Raw genomic sequence first — 9,791 nt, 5'->3', positions numbered from 1 at the left:
CCGTTTCCAAACTCACTCCACCACAACTATAGTATACACACTGAAAATTATACCCATTTAACCTATGAGTTCCGTCTATACATACTTTATCATTTCCAAATTTCATTAGTAACTCTGACTGAAACTGTGTCATTATGATTAGACAAAAATCATCTTTTGTAAAACTTTGAACATTATTGTCACTGTTTCCCTGTTGTTTAAAATATATTATTGGACTTTCATCACCTTTCGCTATCATCTCTTTTACCCAATGATTAACACTTATTAAATCGTTTTCATGTCTTTTGGTAGCATATGATATATTATAATCTCTTTTGATATTATGTATGTTCTTTTTTTCAATTAAGTGAATTCGTTTTTACTATCACTTTCAACATTTGATGATCTGATGTCTTCTAAGATTTTATTAACTGGTACACCCAATGATAATTTCCCTAAAAACATAATTACATTTTATGAAGTTACATAAGATTGGGTCTACAAGTATGGGAATTTCATTGTAATTATTGCAACAATTTAGTATGACCAAATTACCTGCTATCTTGCTTCGATCTTCAACAAATAATCTTTGTTTTCCTATTTCATGTGTATGTGAAAGATGAGTATTACAATACCGTACAGTAAGTTTGGAATTTTGTAAGTGTACTTTTATATTAGATGGGCATGCATAGTCAATTTTTACTGTACCACAACTTTTTGTAGATCGATGGCCCTATTTTATTAAAATATTAGTTTAAATAAATGTGTTTCATGTTCAATTGTATTGTGTTAAAATATAACATTTTTAAATAATAAAATATTTTACTTTTCTAGTAGTTCTTTGACTAAATGATTTATGGCAAAAAAAGTACATATATTTTTTATCGGTTGATTTTTTGCTTGAAGTAGTTTTTACAAATTGACAAAATTCTTTTTCCTCGATAGTTCTTTTCCACGCATTAAAATCTATATAATTTTTAAAAATAACCAATGTAAAAAATGTTGTTGTAAATTACTTAATATATTTACCTTTACAATGTCAGCAAGTAAACTTGGAGGTCAATTTTCAAAAAATTCACAAATAAAACATTGTGTTTAGTGCACAGGAAGATAAAACAAATATTTAAAATTAATAATTGAGCTACAAGTAAACATGGATGGGAATCAGACTTGCTTGTGTAGAAAACACGTCGGTATTAATACAAATATGTACTTAGAGGCACTTCACAAAACACTTCCAAACCAAATTAAAATTGCAAAACAAAAAAAAAACTTCTAAAATTATTCAAATTATTACAGCTCAGAAAAAATCTTCCGAGGTAACACCAAATATGATATCCAAAATTGATGGTTACTGGTTGGTAAATTTTACATCAAGCTACAATGTTCTTTATAAAGTTAAGAAAATTATATTATGTCAGAGTTGTAACCAAAATGTATAACTGACCAATAGATATTCTCCCCATATTGCAGTTACAAAAATCATTAATTTGCCCAGCCTTGGTAAATAGTACATACAGATTCAAAATATGATAAAGTAAAAAAAAAATTAACTTATTAGGTACCCAGAATATTTATCTACCTACTTTAATTTAATGTTCACATAATGAATACTTTATACTGATAAACTGATAAACTGATCCAGTCATCGACAGTTTCACAATAAAACACAAAAAACACAACATTTCTCCAGGTACTTATATCGTTATCCTAGGCAGAATTAAACAATATTAGACACAAATAACAAAATTACCAAGTACGATATTTACCAGCAATAATGGTATTCACTGAGTCAGAGCACATACATACAACACCAACAATGTAGTAATAAATTAGTTTACCTTCTATATTTTCAAAATTTAGCAATTTCGTCTCAATATTTACATTATGTATACTCTGTAAATGAACAATCAATCCAGACATTGATGAAAAGGATTTCGGACATAACGAACATAATGATTGACGCTGTACATTTTTCATCAAATGGCTTTTGACATGCTGAATCAAAACCTTTTTTAAGTCAAAATTTTCGTTACAATCATTGCATGTGTACAAGTTACGTTTAATAATTAGTTTTTTTAAGTCTTTATGTTTAATCCTCATATGCTTGTTAAAACCTGAAATTGATTGAAACTTTGCTTCGCAAACTTCACTGGAATACATAATGTTGTTTGTAAAAGTTTAAACTTATAGAACTTTATTTAAGTGAAGTAAAAGCAAATTCAAGTTTCAGACTTTCAGTTGAAATTTGAAAAACAAAACATTGATATTCTCGTTATCATTGTTATCATAGTCCGTCTTATCACAGTTTCATGAGATATGACGTCATGGATTCTACAAAAAATTTTTCCTGCTGTGGCACGCAGCAGATCAAATGAGTTATCACGAACAGATCTCTGCGGCCAACTAAACGCTAGTTATAAATGACAACTCGGATAGAGTGAGTTAATGAGTTAACTTTATTTTACAACTTCAGCGAAATATATTTACAATGGCCGTGGGCCAATAAATACAACACAACGAAAGCCGGTGGCCGGTCACACGTCGGGGGGGGGACAACCCGGACGAGTTAAAAACAATGAGATCGCACGGAGCGTCGTCGGGCTTTTTTGATTTATCCAGTTCCGGTAAATTTTTGAGTTTCCTTTGCCAAAGTTTAAATTCATTTATAAATATCTCTTCACGATTTCCAACGTCCTCCAGATCTTCACTATACTGCCTTGTAAGATTGATAAAATCTTCATCATACCCATTTTCTTTGAATAAAGAATGGAAACTTGACAATGTAGTGTGGTGATTTGTAAATCGGTTCTCTAACTCATTGATGTATTTATCTAGGTACGGGATAAATATTGATATTCGATAATAGGTTTCCGCGTTATCCACTTCAATGTTGCATCTGTTAGTCTGTCGTTTAGCTGTCCTCGGAATCTTAATTTCAATATCAAATTGTGTAGTCATTAATTTAACTTGTTCAAACATTTCTCTAAAATAAGTATCAGCATTTGCTCGGATCTCTTCTAGTTCTTGTTTTGTGTTTTTTTGCTAAGGACATGGCTTCTTTAAGGTCAATACTTGTTGTTTGAAGACACTTTGATAAGGCCAAACCTAAAGCAAATCCTTTGTTTAAAATTATCAAACTCAAAATAAATTCTTCATTTAATATACCTACAGCTTCTTAGACGTCTTGCCTTGTCTGATGTATCATTATCATTCCACATTGATATATCTTCTAACGCTTCTTCGACAAATTCGTAGAGTTCTAAGAAGTCGTGAACCGCATGATATCGCTCAATCCATCGAGTCTCACAGCTTCTTTTTAGTGTTTATTTTGTTGATGATAATGAAGAGCTCTCGATTTTTGATGTTAATATGGACTTTCTTTTTGGAAAGATAAAAAAATCACGAATTTGCCCAATTGTTCCCAAACAATCGCGTATTTCTGGTACACTGCAAGATTTGGAAACTGCCAAATTTAATGAGTGAGCAGAGCAATGCACATAAATGGCATTTGGATATATTTCTTGTATGTGAGCTTGGACACCGTTATATTTTCCTGACATTGCTGCTGCCCCATCATAACCTTGTCCACGTAAATATTTTGTATCAACTCCAAATTGTTTAAGACTCTCTAAGATTAAATTGGCTATTCCCTTTCCTGTCATATCAGATGTGGGAACAAATTGTAAAAATTCTTCTGTAAGAGTCAATGTGTTCAGTTCGATATATCTAACGCATAATGATACTTGCTCGATACCTGAAATGTCAGCAGTTTCGTCTGCCAGAATTGAAAAGCATTTCGCTGCATTGACTTTAGAAACCACTTTATTTAATAACACCTTATTACAAGCATCAATCATGTCATTTTCGCTTCGGTGACTAATATACTTCATTTTTCCAGGACCTTTTAAATAAGTTTGCATTTCAATATCACCCTTGGCACGGTAACGTAAAATTTCTCTGAAGTTACCCTCATTGTTTGAAGAGTCTGTATCAATCTTTCCAGAATCACGGTGTCCTCTTAGAGCTAGATTTTGACGACCACATAGGATAATGGCTTCAATTATCGGAATTATATTTTTTCGATTTTTCAACACTTGTTTAGATTTTTCAGTATCAATTATTTTATCAATTGACTTAGTTGGATTTTTTAACATGTTCAAAAAATGGTCTGCATCTAATAAACATTATTTGTGGTATTCTAAATTTGAATGATTTTTAAAATCTTCTAAGGCATGCCTCCAATCATCATACTTTTTTAACACCAATGCTCCCAATTTTTGATTATTAACGCCTGCTTCGTTCTTAGCAAATGCGACACAATATTTGTAATATGCTCCGTTCTCACTTTTTGAATACGCCAACCAAGGGAAATTTAAAAACCATTTAAATTGAAATTTTAATTTTACAATTTTTTGTTTCTTACCAACAACTGATGTTCTAACAGGAAAATTATAATTTAAATCAGGTTTCCATATTTTGTTTAAAATATCTGCCTTTTCATTTTGTGACAACAATTTGTTTGTATAACACGCAATATCAAAAATATCAGTGATTTTAGTATCATTTAAAGTTGGCTCTGTGATTATCGGGTCTGATGAGGATAATGGTATAGAAGATGTAATTGTTGATGGCAAATCTGGTGAATGCGAATCTGAAGAAGAGAGCTGATGTGGCGATGATGTACCCGGGATAGGTTTTGAAAAAAATAAATGAATTTTGGGTTGTTTTTTTTCAGCCATAACCACTATATTTACCGAGTCTTAAAAATAAAAAAAATAAATCATCATGTAATAAAAAACGATAGTTATTACAAGAACAAAATATAATACATTTTTAAAAAATATATAAAATAGTTATTAATTTATTAATTGTTATTGTTCTTAATTAAAAGTTATCTTTTTAATATTATTTATTACAGAAAAAAATTACATTTGTAAATGGATTTATTTTGAATAAAAAATTAAAATCGACACTCGTCAATAGTAATTTGAATTTATTATCAAATATAGGTATTAATAGTATTATAAATTAAGGAGCAAACATAATAATATATTGAGACTATAAGTGCTAATAAAATTAGCACCAGTTCGTTAAAATCATAAAACCAATATTATTATTGTCTATTGATTTAACTTGAGTCTTTAATAAACATTATATCGAATTATAAATATCTTAATTTGAACACGTTACACGTCAATTTTAGCCAATATAGTACATAATATGCATTTATAAATTAAAATATGTACAAAAACATTAAATAAACTACAGATAGGTACTAAAAATATAAAACAGGTTCCATGTGTATAGTTGAAATAAGGTAAAACCATAAAACTTACTCATGTCTTATTAACCATTTAAAAAAAGTATTTGCATAACAGTACACAGATTACAGATATACCATTGCAATTTTACGCATAAGTATTTTGAACCCTGTTAAACGTTTACGTATTTGTATATTCACTTAGTCGCATTATGTAGTCTAATTTACCAATAAAAAATGTACTAGTGTATACCAAATGCATTAAGAATATTAAAGACAACTAATGAACAAATTAAATCATAAAATTGACTTACCTTTACTTTTTAGATAACTATTGCAGATTGTATTGATTTAATATTTTGATATAGTATTTGAAAATAAATAAAAAAGTCACGAGTTCACTACAGTACAACCATAGATTTGTACACTGAACGATTAGATTACGACACTGAACTCGGACATTTGGACAATCCGACAATCGTGTATATTATTATGAATAATAAGCCAGAGATAAGGGAAATTACAGGCCATTACAAAAATACACACACACACACACACGTCACAGCAGCTACAATTTAATAATAATGATAAACAATATTTAATATCTACACAACAATAATTTGTATGGGAATAGCAAGCATTTATTTATATCTTTATTCTTTAGTCCTTACCTCCTCAGACGAAAAATTAATATTTTTGTGATTCCATCATAATTTACAAAAATTTAATTTTATACACATGATGATATTTTCATGACGTGTATATATTATTTTTTATTCTAACCCTTTAAAAATTGGATTTTTTTTGTCCTTGGGGAGGGATTTATCCCGAAATCCCCCCCCCCCCCCCATTTGTACGCCACTGCACACAATAAATATAGTAAAACAATATTGGCAATTCGTGCCTAAACAATATATAATACAAAAAACGGCGATTTGCTCCACACAGAATTAGTGCGGGTTCCTACATTGACATGATTTTTGCGGACGTAAAAGTGTGTGCATTTTGATTGCACTCTGACACTGGACTGGTCACATTTGCGGCGGCCGTGCAATAATAATAATGAACGTGCAGCCGGCGTTGTGGCGGCGGTAATTTACATATTATATAATAATTCACAGCTGATACAGGCAATTAAAACAGAAATAAAAACAATAATATAAATATATAAAAACAAACAGGTAAACAGGTATGTGATGTGCGTGTGTGTGTGTGTGTGTGGGCCGGTCGGTGGCGAGTAATCTGGTGATACGGCGACGAAAAATGGTATCACTTTTTCTATTTATTTTCACATAAATATGTACAATTATGTATATCATAGGGGGTCGGTTCGCTAACGCGACAGCCAGGCTTGACAGCGAGCTGCCGGATATGGCGTTTTGTCACGTCGAGCTGTAAGTTCTGTCCTATCCACAATTTAGGGTCATAGGAATATTTATATAACATATAATCAAGGTATGGGGTCGACCACGGGTATAGTGTCCAGCTGTGAAGCGACTGCTACTGTGAGTCTGACCCGGGAAGGCAAGCTCTCAAAAGCGGCCGTGGGTGAATTGGGGGAGCAACCGTGTACTATATCGCTGGGGGTCCTTGCGAGGAGTCTGGTCCGTCTGGCTCGTTGATTGCCCCATTCCGATATAGGCCCCCAAATCGATGTGTTAAAATTTATAATTGTAAAGCCGTATTTGTGGAAAATTGAAGTAAAAAACAATTTGATAAAACTATTGTATCAGGACTGAAGACCATACAGATTTGGCTTTTTATATAATTGATACCTATGGATTTATCAACAAGTTTTGCTGATGTACTAGCTGCTTGTCTTATATTTCTAACCATTCCTGTTACTGTAGCATCTGCAGAAAGAAGTTTCTCTAAACTCAAATTGATCAAAAATTTTTTGCGCAATTCCGTAAGTCAAGAACGTCTCAGTGGTATTTTCATTCCGAATATAAAGAAAGGAGAAAAACTTCCGAAATCGATGTAGAGAAAATCATTGACAACTTTGCAAACGCAAAAGCGAGGAAAAAACAATGTTGTTAGATTATTTAAAAATGAGTTGAAGTTATACTATAATGCAATTTTTAAAATAATTATACAACTATTACAATTACACAATTAAATAATTTAATTTTAATTTTTTGATTAGCTATTTATACTTATATGTATAATAATTAATTTAAATGTTGTAGCTGAATTCAAATTTTAGGTACCTACAACATAATTATTTTGTCAATATCTTTTGCTGACAGTTATTGTGCAGGTGTTTTATCCATAAAATTAATAAAATTATGCTAATTTTAAAATTATTTTACTAAAAATTTGATTTAAAAAAGTCTGGTCAAGTAAAACTACAGTCTACAGACTACAGGTATTCTGACATTTTGTAATAATGTAATATGCCATTTTTTTGCATAACACTTTTCTGTATCAGGGCCGTATTTAAAATTTTGGCGCCCGTGGGCAGCCCCCCCCCCCCGCCCACTTTGCTAATAATTAAATTTAAAACTAGTTGGTAAATAATACTACTAATACTAATTATAGGTATTTGTGGTGTCTGTGTTTAGTATTTAAATAAAATTAAAAAAAAAAAAACTAGCAAATGCAGTGGCCTGGTAAATATTATTAATATATTTAAAAATGTAAAAAATAAACATAAAATATATAACATATTATTAAATACATTATAATATATAATATCATTACATCAGTTTTTTGTTCTTGCTAGATAAAAAACAACAGAATTTAGGTAATATACTAATGAAATATAAAATATATAACATACTATCAAATTCCTTATAGTATATAAAATCATTACTTCAGTTTTTTTTCTTGCTTGTTTTGCTGCAAATGTTTTTATCACATCTGAGTAATTTAAGCATTTAGTAGCTTAAATGTTAAGAACTGCAAGACTATTAAGTCTTTCTGAAGACATAGATGATCTTAAATAATTTTTTATTCTACGGAGTGTAGAAAAAGACCTTTCGGTTGAACAGTTGGAGGCCAAATTACAAAGGAACATTCTTAAAGCTACATCAACATAAGGAAAAATTGTAATTAATATTTCCAGTGTTATCGAGTGATACTTGACTACCTACTTGTTTTCTTAGACAATACAACAGACTCAATTTCATTTGGTGACCCTTCATTTTCTTAATTTTTTTTAAACCAACAAAGTGTATAATGAAGTTATTGTATTAATTTAATTTTAACTAAATTAATATTAATTATTTTAAAAATGTATTAAATGTAACTACGAGAGCTAGATTATAAAACATAAAACTAATACCAAACCGACAGTTGCTAAAAACAATTACCTTTTAATTCTTTTTTTGAAAAAAAATCAAATATTTTTGGAAGTTTTGAAATATTATTTTCAATTTGCAATTTTCTTTTTTGGTTTGCAGCTCCGCTAAGATTTTTTTTTTGATTCATTATATATCAATAGTAAATATATTAAGTATAACTTTATAAGTATAATATATTTTAATATGAATCTTATAAATGAAACTTAAACATAGTAAATCAGTTTTACAGCGGACTTCACAAAACAGCATTATAGAAGACACTAGACAGACAAAACACAGTACAATTTTGACGATAGTCGATATTATGATCACAGACAAGTATAGGAACGATCAACGAATGAACGCAAAACAATAAAACAATAATATTATTCTTATCGTATGATGGCCGATGGATATAGGTATAATACTTTAATTGTTGTTCTTTGCAAACCTTAAATACTGTGTCTAATGCATAGAGTAATGAATATATAGAGGGGCCATTCCGTATACTGTATGTGTTGTGAATTGAAGCAAGCAAATGGAATACATTCAGAGCTACCATTTTGAGAAAAATAAAATTATTTTCACATTTGGTTGGCACCACTTTAAGTTTTCATATTATCATTGATATTATCAATACGCTTTATTAGTGTGACGTCATCCAAGGAGATTATAGATAAGCCGGATCCAAACAAATCGAAGTCCCTATATCTAATACATGGGTCTATAACTAAAAATTTTTTTTTAAATAAAACTATTTTGATTTAGTTATGTATCTTAGTCAAAAACGTTAAATTAGGTCATTATAAAAAATCTAAAATACTGGATTCTCTAAAATATGTACAGAAATTTAAATAAATCAGAAAAACAAATTTGGCGGGAAATATTATACATACATCCCTGTTATAATTTAACCTAACCTTGTTATAATTATAATATTATAGTATTATTATAATATTATAGCCGGAAAAAAAGTTTGAGCACATTAAATGAAATTAGGCAATTATTTGTTGCACCTTTACATAGTATTATTAGTGATTACTATTTTAAATAAAATTGACCATTAGTCATGCTGTGTTGGGCATTTAATTGTACTCATAATAACCAAAAACACAAATGTAGTTTCTTTAAATTTCCTGTTGAAACTAAAGAGAGGCGTAGATGGATTAAATTAGTGAAGTATAAAACTTTATTTTATATTTTATAAAATTCTTGTTAACATTTATATTTTATAACAAAGTAGTAAAGTAGTAAATTTTCAGTAG

The sequence above is a fragment of the Acyrthosiphon pisum genome, unplaced genomic scaffold (assembly GCF_005508785.2).
Source record: "Acyrthosiphon pisum isolate AL4f unplaced genomic scaffold, pea_aphid_22Mar2018_4r6ur Scaffold_21102;HRSCAF=23034, whole genome shotgun sequence".
NCBI classification, from domain to species: Eukaryota; Metazoa; Arthropoda; class Insecta; order Hemiptera; family Aphididae; genus Acyrthosiphon; species Acyrthosiphon pisum.
The sequence above is the reverse complement of the archived record's forward strand: the minus strand, read 5'-3'. Positions refer to the sequence as shown.